Below are 26,745 nucleotides of genomic sequence, written 5' to 3'. Positions count from 1 at the left end.
ATGATATGTATTAATCTTTACAATACATTATTCAATCAAACAAATCAATTACAGTTTGTATGTAAGAGTTACACTAGTATATGCAGAACTGGGCTGTACAACCACACAACCACCAATAAACACATTACATACGTTATGATAATGCCGCTTCCAGTCTCACAGTATTCTGTACCTTGTGTGTTTGCCAGTTCCTAAACCCAACAGCCAGTATATACAGTGACGTGCTTAGAAAGAGTGTAAATTCTCATTTTATTCCGTCCTATATTGTACCATACTTTCATTCAATTGACTTTAATTGGGGGGGGGGTAAAAGCCCCACCGACTCCCTCAGAAACGCCACTAAATACATTTCTTTTATCAAAGCAGTGGACTGATGTTGGAAGCTTCTAGTAGAACTGGCAGGGGCCATCAGAGAGAAAGTTTTTCAGAAATAATTGGATTTTTCTCTGAAATTCCTTCAGTCACACCTAACTTATTGTTTCCTCTGAGGCTGCTCCACGTTTCGACTTTCGACGGTGTTACTCGAAGAACGGTTGCCCTTCGAAGAAGAGGTACCTGTAGAAATAAAGAATTATTACAATCACAAGTTAATTTATGGTGCATTGAGATACCTTCTTATTAACACCTATCATTCTACCAATATTTTTGTTTTAATCTCTGATCGGTGGCGGCGATTGGGTTCCAAAACCGGGGGGCAAGGTGCCAAAACTGGGGGTGGGTGGGGCAAAGACAGTATATTTCCCGTTGTAGATAAGGTTTAGCATAGTGCGAAGGCAAAAGTGGCGAAAAGTGCAGGGGTAACTGACCCCCTCGTCCCCCTAATCGCCGCCACTGTCTCTAATAGTTTCCGCGATGGTGATAGTTGAAAATCAGATAGTTCCGGAAGGACAAAACCCTATTATCAATTTGTAGTTGAATTTAACTGAAACAACATTTTAAAAGTTGGAGTTGCCTTTAGTGCACAATTTTGTCCATGGGTTCTAATGATAATACTGGCTATATTCGTATTTTATTGGCCATAACATTTCATAATGATAATATTTTATATAATAAATAAATTGAAGGGTTCGGGATTATAACATGGTAAGTGACATTTTGGTCATTATTGAGTTCATTAAGCAGAAAGATTATTATAAGCTATACTGTAGGAAAATTGTTTTCGTGTTGTGTTTACCAATTTCTGAAGCGTTCAATGAGTCGAATGCAAATTGCATGACATGGCAATTACACACGAAAATGTTTACCTTGTAACTCAATAATGACCAAAATGTCACTTACCATGCTTTACCCCCGAGCCCTTCAATTACAATTTCAATATCACTTAATTGAAAAAAATGTAGTTTATGTAGCTTCCTAAATAACAATATTCTCATGCTTTATAAATATTATTATTCTGAGAGTAGTTTCTTAAGGGAACTTGAACCACCAAATCTTCCTCTCAGCACTTTACAATATTGGATTCCACAGTAGAGGTTGTACAGTGTCTCTCAAAAGTTTTAGGACAACGACATTTTAAACAAGGCAACCCAATTTACACAAGGTGTTGGTGGGTTGCGTGTAGAGTTAGGCTCAATTTCAGGGTTGCCACATGCACAATAAATATTTACAAAATACGCGAAAGAAATAAAAACAAGTAATATTGTATAAACTTATCAAAAATACATTATATCGCAATGACAAAATTCTTTCTGAAAGAAAAATAATAGGTTTTCTAGTATTTCATCGCTGATGAGTCTACAGAACGGAAAAGAGGTGAGAGAAAACTAAAGGTAACAAAGGAGAGGAGAAAGAGAAAACGAAAGGAGAAGAGGAAAAGTAGAGGAGAGAAGAAAGAGAGAATAGACGAGGAGAGGAGATGTAGTGAGGAGAATGGAAAAATATTCTAGGAGAGATGAGGAAAATGGAGCAAAGAAGAGAAAAGAGAAGGAAAACGAGATGAGAGAAGAGTGGAGAGTAGAGTAAAGGAGAGGAAAAGAGAAGAACGAAAGGAAGAGGAGAAAGTGCGTGGAGTCGGAAATCTAAGACAGGAAAGGAGATACGAGGAGTGGAGATGAGTGGGATGGAGATAAGATGCGAGAAAAGTAGGGAAGGCGATATGAGATAAAAGCAGAGCGATCAGAAGGAGGGGAGAGGAGAAGGAGAAGAGAAGAACAGAAGGGACTGAAGAGAAAAGGTAGTTGCGGAAAATATCGTCTCAGCGTCAAGAATTGATCCATTGGTCAAATTATCGACATGAAATATTCAATAACATTTTGAAATGTATTGGAGAATGTATTAAATCGGTGCGAAATGCCTTTTGGCTTAGTTCAGAGCAAGGTAAAATCTTCCATGTAAGATCTTTGATTTTACCTGCGATTATACCACTAAAAACATGAATGTTAGTTGAATATTTATAAGAATTATCCAATTTTTGTCCACTTCTCGGTTCGTTGAAATGGAGATTTTGTAATTTAATATTTCCCCTCCCCCCATCGTTAATTCCAAACTGAATCATTCCGTTTCACACGGGGTGAACAATCAACACAATGGGATAGGTCTAAAACTTACGAAAATTTTCTGCCACCAGAAGGGTTTGAACCTACGACCATCAAATTGACAGTCCTGAACGTTAAACACTACACTACAAGCTTTGGCTCCTGAAAGTAAGTAGAAGGAGCTGACCAATGTGAAATGCAGTAGCAACTCTCCTCCTACATGTAATGTGCAAACAATACTTGTTTGTAACAAAAAAAAACGAAGGTAGTACGACTCGGAGAAAATATTTAATGGAGAATTGCACATGATGCGAACTTTTCATTCGATATTTGCGGAGGTATCCTTGCATAGAACTCGAGTGGGAAAAGGGGTAAAATTAGTATGTCCTGAATTACCACAAATATAAATAGTTATTTCATTAATATTTGTCAATGTCTTTGAAGCAGTTCACAATTATCGTTAAAGTATTATAATTCACGATCTTATACTTGAAAATATCCCTTTGAACGTGTGCCAATTCATTTATTTGTAGCTACTATACACTGCTATTACAATTAATGTTACCATGCTCTTGTTTGTAATAAAAGGAGAATTAAAAAAAGAACACCTCCTAAGGAGGATCGAACCTGGGACCACAACCAATGCTTTCAAGAACTCTAACCAATACACTACGCCCTTTGCTTCCCTTGGAGAAACAGTTCTTAATTATTCTGTCGCGTCAATATTGTAAACGTTATCCTGCAAAAAGAAGTTCAATACTCTGATATAGCTATGTACTTCTAGAATTACTCTATACACATGCATTTGAAAATTAACTCTGAATTTATTTCTTCGTTGTTACTACATATATCTAAGCTTGTGAATATATTTTATTTGTAATTTTATAACGGTTACATGAACATCTAGGAAATATTTCCTTATAATAACCTCAGGTTGACCAAGTTGCCAATACAAACAAATGGAATACAGATTGTCTTCGAGCTTACATTGTTAAAAAGGAACGGGTACGCGTATTACTATCCCAATACTTATTCAATAAGGTTTCTTGGTTGTCAGAAATTATCATTTAAACTATTGCATGTTGAGCTAGTGCCCACCTAGCCGCCTCTGATGAAATCTATCATTCTTCAGATTCTCTTTAAAATTCGACTCTGGTCACTCGTAACTTGCTGGGTGCATCGACGGACAATGTTTTGCGATAAGAAGCGGCCTTGAATAGCGTGAGTGAGTCACTTTAAACGCGAGCAAGCTACGCTACCAAGGTTGTCTGCCTTTGAAAACCAAGTCATTTTTTTTTCACCGTTTCCGAACGCGATTGCTATTGTAGATGTATATATTCTCACAAAAGAGCAAGAAAGAAACTTAGACCAATGTTCTCCCGTCGTTTAAAACCAAATATTATCTATTAAACGAAAAGTTCACGATTGTCAATAAACCTACCTGAGCATAAGGTGGATGTAAATAATAAATTTAATACAAAGATTCTCCAAAATTTCTCTCTCACTGTCTACGTCAGGCCAGTATCCAGGGGGGCATGGGGGCCATGCCCCCCTCGAACCCTGAAATATTTAAATGTGAACCTATCAATAACTACGAAAATAACATCGTCGATTTTAGAAATGTGTAAACATTTCAATTTTGTTCTTACATAAATGAATCTGTTTCTTGCGCAAAAGTCTTCAGGCTACATATTGGATGGTTTTAGTTTTATAATGCAAGGCTAGCAGACGTCCGATTCACCGATTTAGTCAGGACAGTGCGCTACTTTCAATCCCTGACCCGACTTTTTCGAACTGCAATAGTGATGCGAGAATGTCTCTTTGTTATTGTTGTTTTCTTAACTCACAATTAGACATGTTCTTTATTGTAATAATAATTCCTAGTACGCAACATTTAATTTATAAATATATTATTTTCTAAACATAGAATTATCATGACTTTTGAATCGCGCTCGCACTATTTGAACTATTTTGTAATATCTGTCTCTCTCTCTCTTATATACACACACACACACACACACACACACACACACACATTAGGGTCTGGCCACTCCCTCAAAGAAATCCTGCGGACTGGCCTGGTCTACGTCAATGACAGAAATGCAAGCAATACTTTTATTTATATTTAACCCAATGAAAGGAATGTGGAAGAATTTAAAAGAAATAAGAAAGAGCGGAACTACTGTTGTTCTACTATAAAAATTGTTGTCCTTCGAGGAAGAAAAATAAGAAGGATTTACTCCAGCACCTTAACACAGTGTCCCACGAGTCTCTTGACTAATACTGTCAAGTGTGAAGAATAAAATTTTCCGCCTGTTTACGTCTAACGTTGCGCAGATTTGGTAGTTCGCAAACGGTGTAATTATTTCGTGTTACCTTACGCGACAGCAAATACATTTCGTAAGACAGTTCTGAACACGAGACTTGCGTCAGTAAACAAGCATTTCGTCTATTGGTGTATCACAGGAAAAGAACATCGTCCTGCAATGTTCAAGCCTCTAGATATTTTTCATTAATAATGTCTAATCACAATAATAAGTTAGAAGAAATAACTCGCATTTTTACAACTACCAATATTCTCGTTTTTCTTCATCACTTCGAAAATTATGTCTCGAAGATATCTGCTATACTACAAGAAAGCAATCCAAAATTAAAGTAAAAGTTCAACCACATGTATACCCAACTTCATTTACAATATTGGAGAGACAGAATACTTAAAAATTGTTGTTTCAATCGAAAGTAAGGGCGTGATGTAGTGGTTAGAGTTCTTGAAAGCATTGATTGTGGTCCCAGGTTCGATCCTCCTTAGGAGGTGTTCTTTTTTTAATTCTACTTTTATTACAAACAAGAGCATGGTAACATTAATTGTAATAGCAGTGTATAGTAGCTACATTGTTCTGCAAATGGAATTTATGAAAAGATAAAAAAATAAATGAATTGACACACGTTCATAGGGATATTTTCATGTATAAGATCGTGAATTATAATACTTTAACGATAATTGTGTACTGCTTCAAAGACATTGACAAATATTAATGAAATAACTATTTATATCCCGGCCTCCTATGGGAGGGGCGAGCCTCAGCAACCGGGCGGGTCGCAGGTGGCGGATAGCGAACGGCCATCAGATATGGTGGTTAGCTGCGAATAAGGCAATGCCAAATAAGCAGTCCCGGACCGAGGCGGCAGTGCTAACAGGGTCTGGGGGTTTGGTTTGTGGCAGGACCATCCTCATTAAAACCCAGAAAAGCCCATTGACAGCACTGTGACATGGCGAGGAAGTGCCGCCATTAAATAAGCACTGCCCCTGCTGCCTTGCAGGGAGGGGAGGGATCCCCAAAGGCTAAGGGAAGGATACCCTGACAGAAAACCAAGGGTGGGGCAGACTCAAAAGGCACGGTAAAGCCAACTGCCCTAGGGGAGTAAACCCTAAATAAATCCACCCTGCGTTGGGCCAATCCCCCACGCAAGGGTATTAACGGATTCAGAGAAAAAACAGGAGCCTCGGAATGGACAGATCAACACAGCAACGACCGGACTGGAAAAGGAAAACGAGAATGGGAACATGGAACATTAAAACTATATTAGGAAAAAAGTTGAATTAGTACAGGAAATGAAGATACGTAAGATAGACGTAATGGGAATTAGTGAAGTAAGAAAGAAAGGAAATGGCATACAAAGGCTTGAGGAGGGATATACCTTGAGATATTCAGGTGTTGGACAGGGAAGAAGAGCAAAAGAAGGGGTAGGAATTGTAACAAGTCAGGAATATGAAACAAAGGTCAGTGGCTGGGAACCAGTTAACTCAAGAATAATTGTAGTTAAATTTGATATAGAATATAAAATATCATATATCCAAGTATATGCACCAACAGAAGATGCCTCTGTGCTTGATAAGGAAGAATTTTATGTACAACTCCAGAGGACAGTAGATAAAGAAGTAATGGAGGGACGGTATGTAATGATAGTGGGAGACTTAAATGCAAGAACAGGTAAAGATAAGAAGGTAGCCCATGGTAGTATGGGAAGCTACGGGGGAGAAAAGACATTGAATGAGAATGGCAAAAGATTACTGGAGTTTTGTGTAGAAAATCAGTTGCTTCTTGGAAACTCCTTCTTCCCACATAAGGAAGTACATAAAATAACCTTCCAGGCTGAAGGAAGAAATGCTAAAAGCATAATAGACTACATAATATATACCAGTAGTATTAGGAGAAACATAATGGATGTTAAAGTTATAAGAGGTGCTGAACTGGGTACAGACCATAGATTATTAATAGTGGACACACGCTTCACGAGACCACCAAAGCCCAGAATGAAAAAATACCAAACAATTAAGATAAATGAGTTACAGAAAAAAGAGAAGAAGGAAGAGTATAAAGAACAGGTAACAGCCAGACTGACAGAAGGACCAGATGTAGAACAACTAGAGATAGAAGAAATATGGAAGAGAATTAAAAAGGCACTCATAAAATCTGCAGAAGAAGTATGCGGAAAGAAAATAGTAGATACAAGAAAAAAGAAAACATCTTGGTGGAATGAAGAAGTGAAACAAAAAGTAAAAAACAAAAAGGAAGCATGGAAAAAATATATTATGTCTCAGACAGAAGAACATAGAAGGAAATACATTGAAAAAAGAAATGAAGTCAAGGAAATAGTGAAGGAAGCTAAAATAACATCCTGGGAAAAATTTGGAAATATGGTTGAAGAAAAAGCTAGAGAAAAGAATACAAGGCAATTTTGGAAAGTTGTAAAGAACTTGAGAGGAAAATATGGAAAAACAATAAGAACCATTAAAAATGGAGATAAATTGATCACAGAAAAAAAGGATGTGTTGGATGTATGGCGGAAACACTATGGTGAAAAATTCCAGAAAGAAAATAATAACCCAGAGGAGGTAGGGGTGACATATGGACCATACATGGAGGTACAAGACTCAGATATAGAAGGGGAAATAAAGGAAGATGAAGTACAAATAGCAATAGAACTGATGAATACAGGAAAAGCAGCAGGATCAGATGGAATAAATCCAGAATTAATAAAATATGGAGGTATGGAAGTAGTTAAGAATTTAACCAAGATGTTTCAAAGAATATGGAAGGAAAACAAAATACCAAATGAATGGAGGAAAAATATCATTATCCCACTACATAAGAAGGGCAGTAGCTATGACTGTAATAACTACAGAGCAATATGCCTCTCATCAGTCGCTTATAAATTATACACAAGGATACTAGAAAGACGTCTCAGAAAAGTGGTGGAGGAAGATATGGAGGAGGAGCAGGCAGCATTCCGCCCTAAAAGGCAAACACAAGATCATATATATACTATAAGAACGATTATGGAAAAAAGAATTGCCAAGAACAAGGACACATATCTAGCTTTTATAGACCTAAAAGCTGCTTTTGATTCAGTCCCTAGGCAATATGTATGGGAAGCATTGGAGGCAAAGAAAGTACCAGTAAGATTATTGAATGCAATAAAAATTGTATTTAATAATCCTGTAGGAATAATTAGAGTAGATGGCGAATACTCAGGTGAATTTGACATTGAGAAAGGCATAAAACAAGGAGATAGCCTCAGTCCAATCCTATTTAACGTCTTTTTAGACGAAATTGCTAAAATATGCAAACGACGAACACACAGAACGAAGATAGGTATGTGGAGATTAAGGCCAGTATATATCCAAGCACTATTATATGCCGATGATATCGTACTGATATCAGATACACCTGAGAGACTTCAGCAAGCAGTGGAAGAATGGTATGAAGAACTTAAAAGGAAAGGCATGAAGATTAATATAGAAAAGAGTAAGATCATGCGGGTGACTAAAAAGGACAAGGAAAATGAAGCCCTGAATATAATATGCGAAGGGAAACAACTAGAGAAAGTAGAAACATATGAATACTTAGGAACTATCATAAGTAACAGTGGGAAAATTGATCAAGAGATAATGAATAGGACAAAGAAGGCAGCATCAGCATATTATCAAATGAGTAATACTTTGGTGGGAAAAAGAGAGATCAGTATAAAAACAAAAATGCAACTCTACAACTCAATTGTAGTTCCCATCATGGGCTATGGCACAGAAAGCTTAGCACTCCAAGACAAACATCTAAGTAAATTTCAAGCAATAGAGATGAAATATCTTAGAAGAACAGTGGGGAAAACTCGAAGAGACAGAATAAGAAATGAAAGAATAAGAGAAGAGGTAAAACAAAAGAAGACAATGACTGACGTAGTAGAGGAACGCCAGCTGAAGTGGTATGGACATGTAAATAGAATGAATGAAGATAGGAAAGCCAAGCAAGTGATGGAGATGAGGGTTGAGGGTAGAGTAGGAAGAGGCAGGCCAAGAAATACATGGGAAGATAGAATAGAAAAGATAGGATTAAAATATGGAAAAACTAAGAACGAAATGAGAAGAATGAGACGAGACCGGACGGAGTGGATGAGATGGACAGAACGAGGTACCCGACGCTTAACGGCATAAGGGAATGGAAGAGAAGAAGAAGAACTATTTATATTTGTGGTAATTCAGAACATACTAATTTTACCCCTTTTCCCACTCGAGTTCTATGCAAGGATACCTCCGCAAATATCGAATGAAAAGTTCGCATCATGTGCAATTCTCCATTAAATATTTTCTCCGAGTCGTACTACCTTCGTTTTTTTTTGTTACAAATAAGTATTGTTTGCACATTACATGTAGGAGGAGAGTTGCTTCTGCATTTCACATTGGTCAGCTCCTTCTACTTACTTTCAGGAGCCAAAGCTTGTAGTGTAGTGTTTAACATTCAGGACTGTCAATCTGATGGTCGTAGGTTCAAACCCTTCTGGTGGCAGAAAATTTTCGTAAGTTTTAGACCTATCCCATTGTGTTCATTTTTCACCCCTTGTGAAACGGAATGATTCAGTTTGGAATTAACGATGGGGGGAGGGGAAATATTAAATTACAAAATCTCCATTTCAACGAACCGAGAAGTGGACAAAAATTGGATAATTCTTATAAATATTCAAATAACATTCATGTTTTTAGAGGTATAATCGCAGGTAAAATCAAAGATCTTACATGGAAGATTTTACCTTGCTCTGAACTAAGCCAAAAGGCATTTCGAACCGATCTAATACATTCTTTAATACATTTCAAAATGTTATTGAATGTTTCATGTCGATAATTTGACCAATGGATCAATTCTTGACGCTGAGACGATATTTTCCGCAACTACCTTTTCTCTTCAGTCCCTTCTGTTCTTCTCTTCTCCTTCTCCTCTCCCCTCCTTCTGATCGCTCTGCTTTTATCTCATATCGCCTTCCCTACTTTTCTCGCATCTTATCTCCATCCCACTCATCTCCACTCCTCGTATCTCCTTTCCTGTCTTAGATTTCCGACTCCACTGCACTCTTCTCCTCTTCTTTTCGTTCTTCTCTTTATCTCTCCTTTATTCTACTCTCCACTCCCCTCTTCTCTCCTCTTTGCTCCATTTTCCTCATCTCTCGTAGAATCCTCTTCCATTCTCCTCACGACATCTCCTCTCCTCGTCTATCCTCTCTTTCTTCTCTCCTCTACTTTTCCTCTTCTCCTTTCGTTTTCTCTTTCTCCTCTCCTTTGTCACCTTTACTTTTCTCTCACCTCTTTTCCGTTCTGTAGGCTCATCAGCGATGAAATACTAGAAAACCTATTATTTTTCTTTCAGAAAGAATTTTGTCATTGCGATATAATAGTGATATTTTTGATAAGTTTATACAATATTACTTGTTTTTATTTCTTTCGCGTATTTTGTAAATATTTATTGTGCATGTGGCAACCCTGAAATTGAGCCTAACTCTACACGCAACCCATCAACGCCTTGTGTAAATTGGGTTGCCTAGTTTAAAATGTCGTTGTCCTAAAACTTTTGAGAGACACTGTACATAAAGTATTTTATTCTCAGTTCATTTATTCATTACGTTACGTTGCAATGTTTTCTCTTACTGGAAGTCAACATTTGCAAAAAAAAAATGTATTTATAGCATTTTTAACAAGTGACTAAAAAAAATCTCGGCACCTTCAGAGAAGACTCGGGGGATGGGGGGGGTTGTCATTCACTGGGACCAAGGTACTGATTCGTGTTCAAGGACCAATAATGGGACATATATCGTGTGGCAGGCTTAATAGTTAGGCAGGCACTCGCTCTCACGATTCTCTGTTCCCGAGTTACTGCGATTGAGGTACCTGACCAAATTAAGAGCAGAATGATCAAATTTAAATACGTTTATAGGTCTATGTCATAGTAGCATAGTGTGATTGAGAATGGCAGTCTAAAACAGAAAGGAAAATAGAACTTGTCCTGTCTGTGCATGTAGTCTCTCGTTATTATTATTATTGCGACGAGACACACCAACAGGTCAGCCAGTTATTTTCATTTTAGTTGCTTTGCCTTAATAATTTTACTAGCTCAGAGTGTAATCAATCAGCAAGCAGCCATTTTATTATCACTACTTCAACGAGCAGATTCTGTTTCAACTTTAGACTCGAGTTGTCGCTCAAGTATTTACAAATGGGATTAAACTGATATAATGTAAAATACCAAACTATATTTAATCTTTAATCTTAACCTAAAAGTGTGATTAAAATGTAATCACATTTGTAGATTAAGAGTTGCTTACTGGCACTGTTATAACCTTGATTCTTTACTTCGAGTAACAATTATCACTATAGGTTATATTAATGTTGCAAACTGTACACTCACAATTACAAGTTATGCACTAAATTTTACTGTGCGTGTCCAGCCGGTGAGGGATCTCACTGCCACGCGATGATCCGGGTTCGATTCCCGGGTTAAGTGATTCAGGTTCAAATATTTCCAGCAATGATTCTAGAGCTCTGGGGTTCAGCCCGCCTCTAAGAAATGAGTAGCTGCGGAACACCTTGAGTGTAATGGAAGCCGAAGTGTGGTGCTGATCACGTCACCTCCACATATGGCCAAGGTGGTGAATTACCTCAGCATTCAACATTCAAAGAATGTTGCACAGAGAGTAGCTTTACCTATATATATTTATATATACATATATGTATAAAGTATGTGCCTACCTTCAGTTTCCATATTATATGCTTTCTTTTCTCTGCAACAACATATAACACCACCCATCTTGCTTCTGTAATACAACGAAAGAAAAAATGATTAAGAGACTGTGTAATTCAATAAGTTCAAATTCTGTTTTATATATTTCAAAGTATTGAATTGAATTATATATTCAGAAACCTTGGAAGAAAATGTGGAAGTTTTTTTTTGCATCATTCGTTTAGCCATAGTTATTTCCAGCGTTATTATATTATTATTATTATTATTAATAATAATAATAATATTAAGCGCATCAAATAAAGAAAGTTGAAGCATGAAATTATAGTCAAAATCAGAAAAGAAAAATGTAGCACTGTATGACACCTAGAATACGTGTTCAGAGTTACCCTGAATGACGATAGGGGCGTTATGTGGAAGTTGTCGATATCCAAAGGTTTCATTAGTATTAGTGTTGTCCACGGGACGAGACGGGACAGGTTTTAAAAATTCGAGACGAGACGAGATTGACCATGTGTCATGAGACAAACGAATATTTTCGAGACGAGACAGCATTTCCACGAGACTTCCACGAGAAGAGACAGGCCAAAGTCTCGTCTCGTGGGCAACACTAATTAGTATGTGAGAAAAATTATGAATGTAGCTACCACTGTGTAAATAACATGTTCATTTCAGAAATAAACACATGCACAAGTTTGCAGGTGGTTAAACATGTTTAGTGTTGGGTCTCACTTAGAGGAGAAGGTCTAAATATGGGCGAAGGTTTAAATATGGGTTTTGGAGTTATCAGCGCTGCCGGGTGCTGCAGCCTGGCAGAGGCTATTGGAACTGGTTATCTGTCAAGTACAAAGGTTGCGGTGCCAATTCGCAAGAGAAAGTGGTGGTTAGTTTCGGCCTTGGACGCTGTTATGGAATTGCGACCTCCGAAAACATTTTGCAGGTATGTTTTAAGTCGCCTTTTTCTTAGCGGTACATAAAACAAATGTGGGCTTTTGTAATGCCATGATTTGTTTGTGAACTATGTGCCACAGAGAGCGAAAATAAATTGAAGAAGAAAAATAGCGTGATGGTCTAAACATGGGCTATGACATGAGGTCTAATGTTGAGATCACATTTTCAACAAATATTTGGATGTTTTTCGTAATTTCGATTTTTCCCATTCCGCGTGATTTTCAAAACAACAGATTATTCATAAATATGAATTTTATAATGTTTAGCGATAAATGACTGTTTTTTAAAATTTTAATTGCTTTCTGTGATATTGCCACTAGTAGCCCATACTTAGACCACAATTTTGAAATACATCATTTCACCATTTCTTGGAAATTGCTTTTTTTAAAAGAAAGAAATAAATGGAGATCTTCTATACTTTAGCCTGCTATTACATTTAAGTATATATTTCATAGATATGCATTTTAAAGGCAGGTGCTTGATTTATAAATTTATTTCCTCCGAAAATGACAACATAAAAAGGTGGCCCCATATTTAGACCTTTTTCTCTGCCAGTGGTGTAGCAACATATCGCGAGGCCCCCATCCGTTTTTTAAATTGGAAATCTCAATGTAAATCGATATAAAATCTTTAGGGATACGTCAGCAAATTATTATATTTAAATAATAATAATAATATATTACTGACGAAAAATATACTTAATAATTTTACTCTTTAAAAGTGTATTTCTCTGTTGTCGGTGAGCTGAAATCTGAAGCTGTAGGAAGGAAGGAAGGAAGAACCAAGATTATCCATGCCCTACTTAAGTTTAAAACAACGCAAGCATTTAAATGCCTCACACTTGCTTCCTGGCAGTTGGAGGTCCTTCATTTTTAACACACAAACTCGGTAGTGCAGGGTCAAGTAAAAGAAGAAAAGACAAGACAAAACACGTTTTAGTCAAGAAAATAATAAATGGGGAAAAAAGTCCAAGCAAGTTATTGTGAACTTTTTGCGTAAATGTTTCACATGAGAAATACGATTAAGAAATAAAATTTACTTTTTTCGGACGCCCTTAGACTTAGGGCCAGCCTGTATCTTACGCCCTTGATTTGACGTACTGATCCAAATTATAATGTTTAACTAGAATTTATAGCTAAATAAAACCAGAACGATCTAATTTTATTGCCCACTGCACAAATTAGTCTTTTCCATCATTTTCTCATTTCTATTTACAGTATTACATTTTTCGTAGCAAACCCTTGGGACGCTGGCCCCTTCAGACACGAGGCGCCGGGCGGTCGCCCACTTCGCCCACCTCTTGCTACGCCACTTCCGCACACCATATTGATCTCCGCCCTGCCCTTTGTCTGTCTGAGGCCGTGTCCGAAAGGTGCAAGACCGTACTTGAAGCGAGCATCCTCCGAATATGGTCTTGGAGTCGTGGACTGGAAGTACACGTCTTTCAAATTGCACTTCGACTGCAGCGCCAAATACGATCAGGAGATAAAACTGAGTACTCGTTGTTTTCCTCGCGTTTTAAACACTTATTTTTCACCATGGAAATCAGATAGCATTTTCAAATGTTCCTACACATACATTTCCACACATTAGAAGAACTATAACCAACAACTTGCTGGCCCATAACGTATATCTATCCATGGGCGTCCGGAAGGGGGGGCAAGGGGGGGCCGTGGCCTCCCCCTGGAAAATGAAAGTCAACCAAAAATTATGTATTTCACTCATATCATTTCATTTTAGCCACATTAATATGTGTTAATTATTGCATCAACATCATAAATTCAAATTTAAGCAATGTTTTTTTTTTAGGGAACTACACTATTTTGGGGGAAAATGTGACTTGTTTGCCCCCCCTGGATAAAAATGCCTTCCTTGCCCCTCCCTGGAAAAAATCCTGCGGACGTCCATGTATCTATCTACCTGTGTCGCTGGCTTTCTACCTCCGTGATTATAAACAAATGAACAACGAGTGCGGAAACCACGTGACCTAGTCACCAACCGTCTGCACTGCGAGCTGTGCACTTGCGTGCTTCTGTTCTTGGCGCTTTCGAACTGTACTAAGTGACGTCACTTCCGCCAAGACCATACTTCAAGTCTGTACTTTGTACCTTTCGGACAGAGCCTGAAGATGTCAGTATAAATGCTCTGGTTGTTAGGTTAGGCATGCTAGGTTTTTTAGACTTTTAGCATCGATAATATTTTTTTTGGTCACGCCCAGAAAACTTGCAGTATCGTATATTTATGCTAAGCGTCCTAAACCTAACATGCCTAACCTAACAACGAAATCAAATCGCACTGACGTCAGACAAACGAAGGAGCTCAATAAGTTTACGATAAGCGAGATCCTTTATAGCCCCTCCTGTCATTTCCACAAATTTATTTCAATATTTATATCTTTCTATCATGTATCGCTAAGGCGTTCCATGGTGTATAGATACATCTTATACACTGTAAGAGAAACTTTGGTTCTAGCACCTCATTTTTAGTTCACAGAGTTTATACAAATATATTTTGTGTGTGAATTTTGATGTAAGCAAATGAAAGATGAAAAATTATGTCCTATGGTGCATTTGTTAGTATTGATGGTTGATTGGTTCATTTGGTTTATTTTACTTCACTTTTCTACCACTTTTGACTAGTCGTGAAGATGAGGTTGAGCGATCTCAAAGAACACTCATGCCCAGGCCGGGATTCGAACCCGAAGACTCTGACCTCGTAATTCGCTGTGCTATCCAGTCCGTCACGGTCCATAACATATACAGTCACGGACACTTCTGGGTTGTAAAGATACCATTGACAGTCAATGGTATTATTACAACCCAGAAGAGTCCATGAGTGTAAATATCACTTTAGTAACATTTACATTTTTTCTAATGGTGTTTAATATCTTACAAGTTCTTAAATGCAATGTCATAAAAAATAATTGTATGGCTCATTATTCTAATATGTTTTGCTTTTCTAATGCATATACAGGGTGTTCGAAAAGTTCCGTGTAACATGTTTAATCATCTACGCACCACGGTCACCAGCATGGTGTTCAACAAAAAATGTTGTATCAAGATTGGGGCCAATCCTATCATTTATCGCAGTTAATATAATAGTATTTATCTTAAAAGCTCCTCTTTTAGGCTTTAATACAATTTGTATTACCTTGCAGGGAAGCAAGTATTTCAGGATCTAGTGGTCCAATTTTTATAACCGGTGACTGAACGTTGATTTTTTCTATTTTTCCAAGTACCCTCTTATTTCCGATATGTTGATATCCATGACATATATATGATCAATTTTCCTAACTTATCTATGACGTGATGTTTTAATCATGAATGTTTATTCCCCTGACACTGCCATCTTTTTTACTCCTGACTGTTCCAAATATGGGAAGAGGGGAAGGGAACACAGTGAATGGGAACATAATTGTATAACTATATTCAAAACGAGACTACAAATCCTGCTATTAGAAATCAATACAGCATGACATGCAAGCAGGCCCGTAGCTAGAAGGGGGCAGGGGGGCAACTTCCCCCCTGAGAGCCTGCCTTGCCCCCCCTGTGAAAAATACAGAATAGGGGAGACCGGGGCTAGTTGACACACGGGTAAGTTGACACGCTGCCGATAAAATCCATATTCTGCAGTTGGTAGTCCTGATGTCTTTGTCGTGGAAGCGCGCGACGGAAACGCAGTTGCTGGTGTAGTTTTTCGCAACCATTCAGAGCTTGTGAGAAGAAAAGACTGTTTTTCGAGTGGGTAAGTAAATTTTGACATCATCAGATTTTATATTTTTCTGTATAGTTTATTTGACGTTATGAAGATGCCAGGTATTGGCTTTCAAGCAACCATATTTCGTTGATAAAATGTATGAATAGAGAATCTTTCTTAGTAATGGTTGTTGTGAAGGAAAGTTCTTTGTTCAAAATGGCGCAGTGGGGTAAGTTGACACAAAGCGCTCGGGGCTGGTTGACACAGTGTGTCAACTTGCCCCATGTGCAAAATAATGATCCATAGATATTCGTTGGTAATACTTTTCCGCAATAAATATATGTTTTATTGCTAGTGCTGGATGTATTGGCTACATGTAGATCACTTTTTGCCAAGTATTCCACAATTTGATATTGTGAAATATAATAAAGAGAAAACTAAATTTTACAATAATATTTTCCAGTTTAAATTTCGGTTTCAGAATAAATTCTGAATTTGTCATTGTCTGAATGATCATTTTTGAAATTAGGATTTTTAAATTTCTATCTTTGTAATTCCGTATTTTCATGACAATAAACTCTCATTTGATCAAGTACACGTGTTACATATCTGCTTCTCTTTCCTTCCAGAAAATGGTACGCAATTATCGTAGGAAGACTGAACGAGCAAAAATTTCAGCAGATGTTATGCTGCATGCAGCAAGAGCTGTTCAGATCGATGGCAGATCTATTCGGGGGGCAGCCAAAGACCTCGGGATACCATTTAAAACATTGGCTAGATACGTGAAGACGCTGAAGGACAAAAATGATGTAAGTACAGGTGTAAACGATAATATAACTTTAAGAGTGGGTTATGTGAAGAGTAGAATGGTGTTTTCAGAGCAACAGGAGGAAGAACTTGTAAACTATTTAAAGAAAGCTTCGGACATTTATTTTGGACTGACCCCTAAAGAAGCTCGGAAAGTTGCCTTTCAGTATGCTAAAGCATTGGATATTAGAATGCCTTTAAATTGGAGTGAAACTGAACTGGCCGGAGCAGATTGGTTTTCGAATTTTTTGAAACGTCACAAAGAGCTTTCGATCAGGACACCAGAATCAACGAGTTTAGCAAGAACATCTGGCTTTAACAGATTAAATGTTGATGAATTTTTCAGAAATCTGAGGACAGTTTATGATCGTTTGAAGTTACGGCCAAGTGAAGTCTGGAATATGGATGAAACTGGTATTTCGACCGTTCAAAAACCTGACAAAGTAGTTGCTAGAAAAGGCTTGAAGCAAATAGGGAAGATTACATCTGCTGAGAGGGGACAGTTGGTTACCTTGGCAATGGCTGTTTCTGCTACCGGAAATAAAATACCACCCTATTTTGTTTTCCCGAGGGTTCATTTCAACAATCATTTTGTAAGTAAGGGTCCAATTGGTAGTGTTGGAGGAGCCAACCCATCAGGATGGATGAACGAAGTTAACTTTGTGGATTTTATGAAACACTTTGTGAAAGAAGTAAAGTGTACCAAAGAAACTCCTATTCTGCTACTTCTTGATAATCATGATTCCCACCTTTCAATAGACGCCCTAAACTACTGCAAAGAAAATGGAGTAACATTTATCATTTCCTCCACATTGTTCTCATAAACTTCAGCCCCTAGACAGATCCGTATCTGGTCCTTTGAAAAAGTTTATTAACTCGGCCACAGACGCTTGGATGGCAAACAACCCAGGACGTACAGTTACCATATACGATGTTCCTGCTCTAGTTCAAACAGCGTTATCTTTAGCAGCAACTCAAATCAATATCCAATCAGGATTTGTAGCAACGGGAATAATGCCATTTAATACACATATCTTTCAAGATGAGGATTTCATGCCAGGATATGTCACGGACAGACCTAATGTTCAATCTGAAAGTGTTAAAGAGACAAAAGTCGACAAACTTACCAGCACAGAAGGACACTCTGTTCAGGATTCGGAAAATATGGACATACAGGCAACACCCGGAACATCACAAACTGTTAGCAGTGTTCAAAAACTCACTATTAGTCCTGCAAATCATTCAAAATCTCCTGAAGATGTACGACCATTACCAAAGGCAGTGGTCAGAAGTAGCGAGCTACTTGTAGCGTCACTACTGTAGCTAGCTACAAAATTTGTAGCTGTAGCTGTAGCGACGCTACATTTTGAAAATTGTAGTTGTAGCGGTAGCGAAGCTACAAAATTCCTGTAGTTGTAGCGAAAATTTCGCTACAGCTACATTTTTTCTCGGCATTTTGAGGTGAATTTTGAATGTGGCATCAGCGTCAGAAAAAATCGACAATAACCCTTAATTTTGCAGAAGGTTAATAAAGACAGTCTATTACATGGAGATACAGATTATCTAGATTGTAGATTATAGATATCTGCGTAATTTATTTAATTAGTATCTGAAGAATTCAGATATCCAGATTACTAACTGACATATATCAATATATTCCTGCTAAGAGCTACGTTCTTTTTAGCTGCATCGCTATTTTGCCTCGTTTGCTACACCACTGGAAAAAAGTGCCTCGTTTGCGTTACCCCCCGAACAAATCCTGTGGATATTCATGGTGTAAGAGACACCAAAATGTCATTAATTGCTGTGTAAAACACAACTTGCAGTGCAAAAACGAGCAATGGAATATCCACTTCACTGACAAGGAATAGTGCCAGCAATAAATGGCTCAGTACGTTAACAGCATTGATCATCGTCAGTATATAGGATCTCACCAGCAAGAAATTATTGTTGCAAGAATGATAGTGTTTCTATAATTACAATTATTTTCGCGATAGTATTTGTTCACAAATTTTAAAATTACAATATGTTTAGAACACTCAGGTTTATACGACAGTTTCCTCAATAATTTTATCATATTGCAAAAAGTATGTACGAGTTATTGACTTTCCTGCAAAAACGACAATTTTCTTTAGTTAATATACATAGTTTTCAAATTTATGTATTTCTCCTACTTTTGCGTCACTTTTCTGTAACTTTTGCTAGTCATGACATCATCATCATCATCCTTCGCTGTTTCCTGCCTCCAGCTGGGTCGGCATAGAAGTCAAGCCTCTCCATCTTTTCCTGGTCTTTCACAACTCCTCTCTTTCCAAGGTGTTCCAATCTTGTCTCCTAACACTCCACTATCTGCTCTTTCCACCGACATCTTGGTCTCCCCCTTGGCCTTATTCCCACTCCTTGTGCATGGTAAGCTCTTACTGGTAGTCTTTCTGCATCCATCCTCTTCATGTGTCCGAACCACCTCACCTGTGCCTGATCTATTCTGTCCTGAAGCTTCACTACACCCACTGCCTGTCGGATCTCCTCATTTCTTTTTCTATCCCTTCTAGTCTTCCTCAAAGAACTCCTTAGAAATTTAATCACCACTGCCTGCATCTTTTCTTTGTCTCTCTATGTCATTGTCCAAGTCTCTGCTCCATACGTAATTATTGGCACATAGTATGTTACATATTACATTCTTGCATTTCATACGTACATCCCCGGCCGGTTCAAATCCGGGAACTTTTCTAACGTTGGAAGCGGCCCCGGCGCTCACCCAGCGTCGAATAACATGGGTACCTGGGGGAAACCCTTGGGGGAAAAGACTGTCAGGGGCGTGATGCTGATCACATCACTCCCACTCACGACCGGATCAAGAAAGTGTGGGGCGTTACCCCCACACCCCCTATACGCCTTCATGGCGTGTTGCTATGCACAGGGGAGCACTTTACCTTTACCTTTTTACATCCCTATTCCATATTAATCTTCTAACGCTTTGATATAGTCCACCACCATTCGTTTGTGCTCTTCTGTTTACTTCCTCATCTATTCTTCCACTTCTCTCAATCATGGCAATGAGGATGAATATTTTATTTAATTATTATGTTATCAATAGTCCCTTTCTGCCACTTTCGGCTAATTGTTAGAACGAGGAAGAATGATGAATGATGAGCAATGTGGGGAATGGAGGAGCAAGTGGATCTCATCCTCCCAACTTGGCATCTTTCCTAATTTTTGTTGTGAGTCCATTTTAAGCATAGATAATCTGATCGAGACTGGATCCTAACCACTATGTGCCTCTGCTGGGTATCGAACCTGGGGCCCTTTTGTAGTCAAAGGGCTCCAGGTTCTTTTCATTCAAAAAGCTGACTTCATATCAGTCCATAAAAAATGAAATATTTATTCTCAAGAAAAATATGTTGATGTGAACATAAGTACGTAATCCTACCGAATTATATTTGTGTATAGTTGTAATAATTAATTTGGGCAACACCCTAATTGCAATATTCATATATCAAATTTGAATTGGTATGCCACTTGCGTAGGTATGGCATTCTCAAAAACTATTGTAAAAATAAGTAACAGAAGTAACATTGCTATCAAAATTATTGAATGACTGGAATCATGATAAAAAATAACAATCTATTTACCAGTAGTAGGGGATTTTTTTAATACCGATATCATTGTTTTCATTTTTTATGCAGAAGTAGCGCAAAAAGTAGCGAAGTAGCGAGTAGCGAACAGGAGTAGCGTAGCGAGCTACTTTTTGGTAAATGTAGCTGTAGCTGTAGCGAAGCTACATTTTGGAAGAGTAGCTGTAGCTGTAGCGAAGCTACTTTCAAAATGTAGCGTTCCGATCACTGACCAAAGGCAGGACCAAGAAAAGAATGCCACAACAGGAATGTAAGAAAACGTCGTTCTGCTATATTGACAGACACACCTGTGAAGGCAAAATTAGAAGAACAGAAGAAGAAAACATCAAAACCAAAGCGACTCTTCAGTGATAAGAGAAAGTCAGCAAAGAAGCATAAACAGTCAAATAGTTTAGATATATCTTCTGATGAAGATGATGTCTTCTGCTTGGTTTGCACAGATCTTTATTCTAATAGTAGGCCAAAAGAGTCATGGATTTAGTGTTCCCGTTGCAAGTATTGGGCTCATACAGCATGCACCCCAGGAGGAGATTTCTATGTATGCCACAACTGTGATTCCATGGATGATTTATCTGACTGAAACATAATGATAAAAGACTGATCACTGCTTAGGTAGAAGAGTGGAGTGTACATCATTCTAGTATAATCACTAAATTATGATTGGCCAATTTGTGTTAATCTCATTACTAAGAATTAATGTTTACTTCAATCTAGTATTAGCAATTCTATAGTTTGAAAAACAATTGTATATTGATTGTATCGTTTAAAACAGAACAATGTATGAACTTCAAATACAAAAAAGGTAGACAAAACAGTTTCTTTATGTTTCCTTTCAATGTGTCAACCTATCCCACATAGTGTGTCAACCAGCCCCGTGTATGGGGCACATTGACACACTTCACATGCCTCCATTTTTGTGCTCATAGCTCCGAACGTATTGGACGAAAAATATCTTTGATTCTTCTCTTTAGTAGAGGACACTATGGCAGTTCTTGCAATAGTTTACTTTCTTACTCTGGATAAATACTTAGGTAGCTGTAGGCAAAAAACAAAAAAGTGTGTCAACTAGCCCCGGTCTCCCCCTACATATCTACCTGGAATTCTCACTAATTTTTGCAATTAGATCCTGTATTACTCTAGCAACATAACAAAGACATTTATTGATTTTGTGATTTATGAAGGTGTGGGGGATTCCGTATAATGTCGTATCAGGATTGGGGGGGAAAATTCCCTTCCAGTTTCAGACTTCGGGAAATGATTTCGCAATTTTCAGTATATAGAAATAACAGTTGTGACATTTTGAGTAGTCTTGTATTAAAGGTGCCTAATGTGTTTGGATGTTTTTCTTGTATGTGTTGCTATGAGGTTTGAATTGCATAATTTTTTGTTTCCCAAGTCTACCTTTTGGTAATAGCGATTCATGTGATAGAGAGAGGAAGTGGATATTTGATTTTTGTTACTTAGCGTTGCTTTTCTGCCACTTCAAGCTAATCATGACAATGAGTGATGACGTGAAATTGATGAAGAGACATTCACAGTGTTGCAACCACAGGGGGGCAGGGGCATTGTCCCCACAATCTTGGACGGAAGTCCAATCTGGGGGGGGGGCAAACATCGAAGTAATGAAACATGACTAGTAGAATCTAAGAACAGCAGGACAAATGGATTCTTATTATTATTGGCATGTTTGGCAGATAAAAATTTGTGGTTTCGCCTCTCCTCACAAAGAACACTCACGCCCAGGCTCGAACCTGGATCCCCTGGCTTCGTAGTGTGTCATGTAACCATCCCACCATGAAGGTCGGCTGGTGAAAGATGTAGGACAGCTTAGTGGCTCAAATTATTATCAAACACCATGAAAATGTGATAGTGTTTCACATTTATTATTTCGGTTAGGAAGCGATAAAATTTGTAGTTTGATACGGGTTACACTAAGCATCTTCTGGAGTGTAAATATAAATTTCAAATCTTATGAATCATTTCTCTATGCAAACGCATCAAATATGATAAGCAACATAGGTGTGTGTTATGATATACATTTTATAAAGGAAATGTTAAGTTTTAACCCTTACTGTTTGCATGATATCGTTTCCATAGCATGTTATAAGTTATATTGCTCTCAGAATTTTAAACGCCAGTAAAAAATTAATGCCATTTGCAACTGCGAAGCTATCAATGGGATTGCATACATTAAGGACAGAAGATGCCATATTTCGATTGCTTGTAACATCGAAAGTAGAATTAGACAAGTAAATAGTGACTGAGAAGAGTTGCTTACCTTCATGTTCTGTACACACTGTGAAAGTTGTCTGTGTTATCAGGCGGCACCCTATGAATATAGGTTCAAGAAAATGACAAGAAGAAAAATGCTGCAGTGAAATAAATGCGATTGATTGAATTTGTGTTTTAAGTCCATTTTATGTACAGTAAGGCTAATCGGGACTGGACCTACAGTTTGAAAGTGAGATCCGAACACTATGTACCTCCACCGTGTATCGAACACGGACCCTTTGATTACAAGGCAACGACGCTACCACTGCGCCATCGCGGAGGCCCTAAATACGATTGAAAATCTCTCAAATTATAATCTATTTACATTGTGTCTGTTGTAGACGTTGTCTGTTAAAGTACCTCAGGCACAACCTAATTTTTTGACAAATTATTATGTCAACTCTTCTGCTATGGAGTGGATTCTCCTAATTTTATTCATTCTATCGTAAGCCATTCTGTGACTTGCAGAAATCAGTATCAGCATTAAAAAACTGATATTTGGGGGTTTGCACGCTTCTGCTCAAAAAGTGGTGGCGATAAGCGGCCCAGAGACCTCGTGCCGCTGAAATGGGGTAAGGCGAAGGAGGCCCCTTATATCGTTCAGTTTCGTACCATAGTCATTAAGGAAGGTATTTTTCATAATGTAAAGAGGATACAACATTTCCCTCTATAAAACTTGGTATGAAATATTCATGATGACACTGTAATCCAAGAAGTCATTGATCAATCAAGGGATTCCTATTTATTTGTCGGGTGTCAAACACATGTATTTCAACAACACAATATTTTGCAAAATGATTAACGTAACCAGTAGGCAAACATTGCCTGTATTGATGCAAAAGTCTTTCATTTGAAGCAAATAGAATCCGTGGTGGAGTAAGGGACCCATGTTTCAATGTTTTAGCAAGTAGGCCTACAAAAAATGTATTACAAATGTTTACACAATTCAATGTAGCCATTATTATTTAATTAATTCGATTTTTCTTGCATAACACAAGACAATGGTGTTGTTGGATTGTCGTTAGATTCCTTTTTGCGTAAAAATCTTGCATACTGGAAACTAGAGGGAAACATTATGAAGCACGATTTATAAAGGACTTTCTTAATCAGTTCTGCAGAGAAGCCCAAAGCTGTTGGTACATATTAATCGTCTATTAACATTATTGACCTCTAAATATAAAGTAGATACAGTCCCGATTAGCCTATTTATGTTAAACTTTATCTTTGCATTCTTTGGTAGTCCGAAAGATTATTATCGAAATATTGTTATTTGATGTTGCTCGAACTTTTATTGTTCTTTGAAGTTTCAAGATATCATCCCTTTCCTGTTACTTATCACTTTTGCAACACAATATATTAAAAATTTGCCCCCTCTAGGATTGACTTCGCCCCCCCCCCCCCCTTCCTACTAAGAATTCCTGGCTATGGGCCTGCATGCAAGTCCTAACAGTGTGCTGAACTCCGAGTTTTATTGTACAATTTTATGCAATACAGTTGAGACTCCTTCATACGTAACTCAGTTCTGCGTAATTCTGCTTTATACGTAAATTACTGTAAGTCCCGGCAAGATATAATTTGAAAACGTATTACCTATACCTTAATTGTACGTAATGCATTTATGAGTAAATTCGGTGCTATATGTACTAATTTTCATAAAATACTGGCCTGATCATGGATGTTTGTGAGTGTCCATTCATGAATTTCATCATATCAATTCATTAATTCATCCATCTCACAATAAACCAACATGAAAAATTAGATAAATTGTCTCTCAAATGTGCACGCTCCCTTTCGTCAAAATAATTGTTCATGCATTTTAAACAAAATGAATTAAGACAAGTCTTATTTCTCTGTCTGGTAATTTACAATGTATTATAGAGAAAAATGACACATTGCGAGCGAATCGAGCAAGAAAATTTTACGAAAAGTATTTTTATTTGCATAAAATTTGAAGTTGTGAGCGGTAACTGCCCCTGCAGGCACACTTGGCCGTCAATATTTGCCCCCTTGCCCCCCCTACAACTCATTTCCGTCTAAGGTTGGGGACAATGCCCCTGCCCCCCTGTGGTTGCGCCACTGACTAACGGTGTCCATAGTCTTGGGTTCAACCGTATGCCATACGTAGGCTGAAGATTTGCCCTAAAATGTATTTTTTGTTCCTTGGTCAGAAATGTAGGGTTTTATGTTTCAAAGCCATTTCAGGTCATTTCTCAGATAAATACATGAATACAGTGGCTTTTTTTGCCTACAAGTGTCTATTTCAAAGATAACTGCTTTTTTGAGTGCGTAATTTGGCGAAATACGTTCATCAATAAGTATCTATCTCGCATTTTCGGTGTGCTTTTTGTGTGCTTATTTTGAGAGTTCTTAGTGCTTACCAATCCTCATCCTCGTGACAAGCCCTTATCCTCCCTTACTTTCCTAATAACGATGTGACCAGTGGCGGCGATTAGGGGGCGTGGGGACAGTTTCCCCTCTACTTTTTGCCACCTTTGCCCCCGCACTATGCTAAACTTTATCTAACAAGGTAAAATAAACTGTTCTTGTCCCCTACTTTCGGAACCAATTTCCGCCACTGGATGTGACTGCGTATACTGTAAATAATATAGGGCACTGAAGAGTATCATATTAGAGATGTTTTTAAGAACAAATTTTTATGAAATATTTTGGTAACACTCAGTACATAATTAAGTTGGGAGAATTCTCTAAGTATATAATAAGGTACCTGACCCGAATATGGCCTACCAAAGGTTTGAGATTGTTTCTGGTGGTGTACAAAATCAGAAAGGTGAAACTAGTGGCAAGATTCAAAAGAGGGAACGTTTACTGAAAATTGGAATCAGTTCCAAATAATAACATGGGTGCAGGGAAGATTTATTTAAAAAGTTACGTTTAGGCTATATTGGGTATATATGTACCCAATATGGTCTAGTCATATATTTTGTTATTTCACATCAAAATATGCAACAGAAATTGTAAAGAAAGCACAACTATCTTGCTGGTAGAGGTAGATAAGTATATTCATACGTACACTTACATCTTATTTACATAATGACATATGAGATTTGCACAAAGAAATAGCATTGTTTACAAATAAATAAACAAGGAAGTGACATGTTACAATTTGTTACCAGAACACCATGGATTGCATATCACAGTCTGGTCAAATGAAAGGTCCTTCATCATCCTTAGTGAGTTCCACACACTCTACGTGAACATAAGAGTAACTAATGTCACATTTACGCATGTCTTACACGATATATTCCTATGTAGTCCATATTGAGTACACCTTACATAGTGTTCCTTTTTTCCTTTGTTACAAACAGTACTTTAGATTAAAGTCTAAACTAAGTAGGATTGTTATAAAGTACAAATTATGAGCTATCATAATATGGGCTAGAAATATAAACAAACACCTATCACTTGGAAGATGTAGTAAGTAATAACTTGACTATGCAATATTAGATCACGTAAAGCACATACTAACGTAATTTGCTGAATTAACCATGGAAACAGCAAATAGGCCATGTTGGGTACTAGGCCATATTGGGTTCAGTACCTTATGAAACATTTTGTCTTCTTAAGCGTGCGGACTTTATTTCTAAAATAAAATGTAATAACAGGCACATTATTGGCATCACAGGCCCATATAAGTTGGTACCACTGCTAATAGTTGCAATAGGACTATAACTATTTGAATACGTCCGCATGTGAATGATTTATATAAAATAAGTTGTCTTACCTTTAATCGGAGTCTTCGCAAGGAAACCTTTTCACTAACAGTGCTGTAGAAGAGATTATATTAGGAATCTGGCTGTGTACTCTCCTTATCGAAGGCTTTCAGGAGAT

General features: G+C 37.6%; 1 long non-coding RNA gene across 1 annotated transcript; it reads right to left on the bottom strand.

Annotated features, from left to right (window-relative positions):
• On the bottom strand, positions 1-26,745 carry LOC145988421 (uncharacterized). The gene is made up of 3 exons (XR_014441755.1): positions 26,639-26,745; positions 11,548-11,612; positions 1-555 (listed from the first exon to the last, which is right to left on the bottom strand). It is a non-coding gene; the product is annotated as an uncharacterized LOC145988421 (long non-coding RNA).

The sequence above is a fragment of the Lepisma saccharinum genome, chromosome 5 (genome assembly GCF_977018435.1).
Source record: "Lepisma saccharinum chromosome 5, izLepSacc3.1, whole genome shotgun sequence".
In the NCBI taxonomy this organism is placed as follows: domain Eukaryota; kingdom Metazoa; phylum Arthropoda; class Insecta; order Zygentoma; family Lepismatidae; genus Lepisma; species Lepisma saccharinum.
The sequence above is the reverse complement of the archived record's forward strand: the minus strand, read 5'-3'. Positions and strand labels throughout refer to the sequence as shown.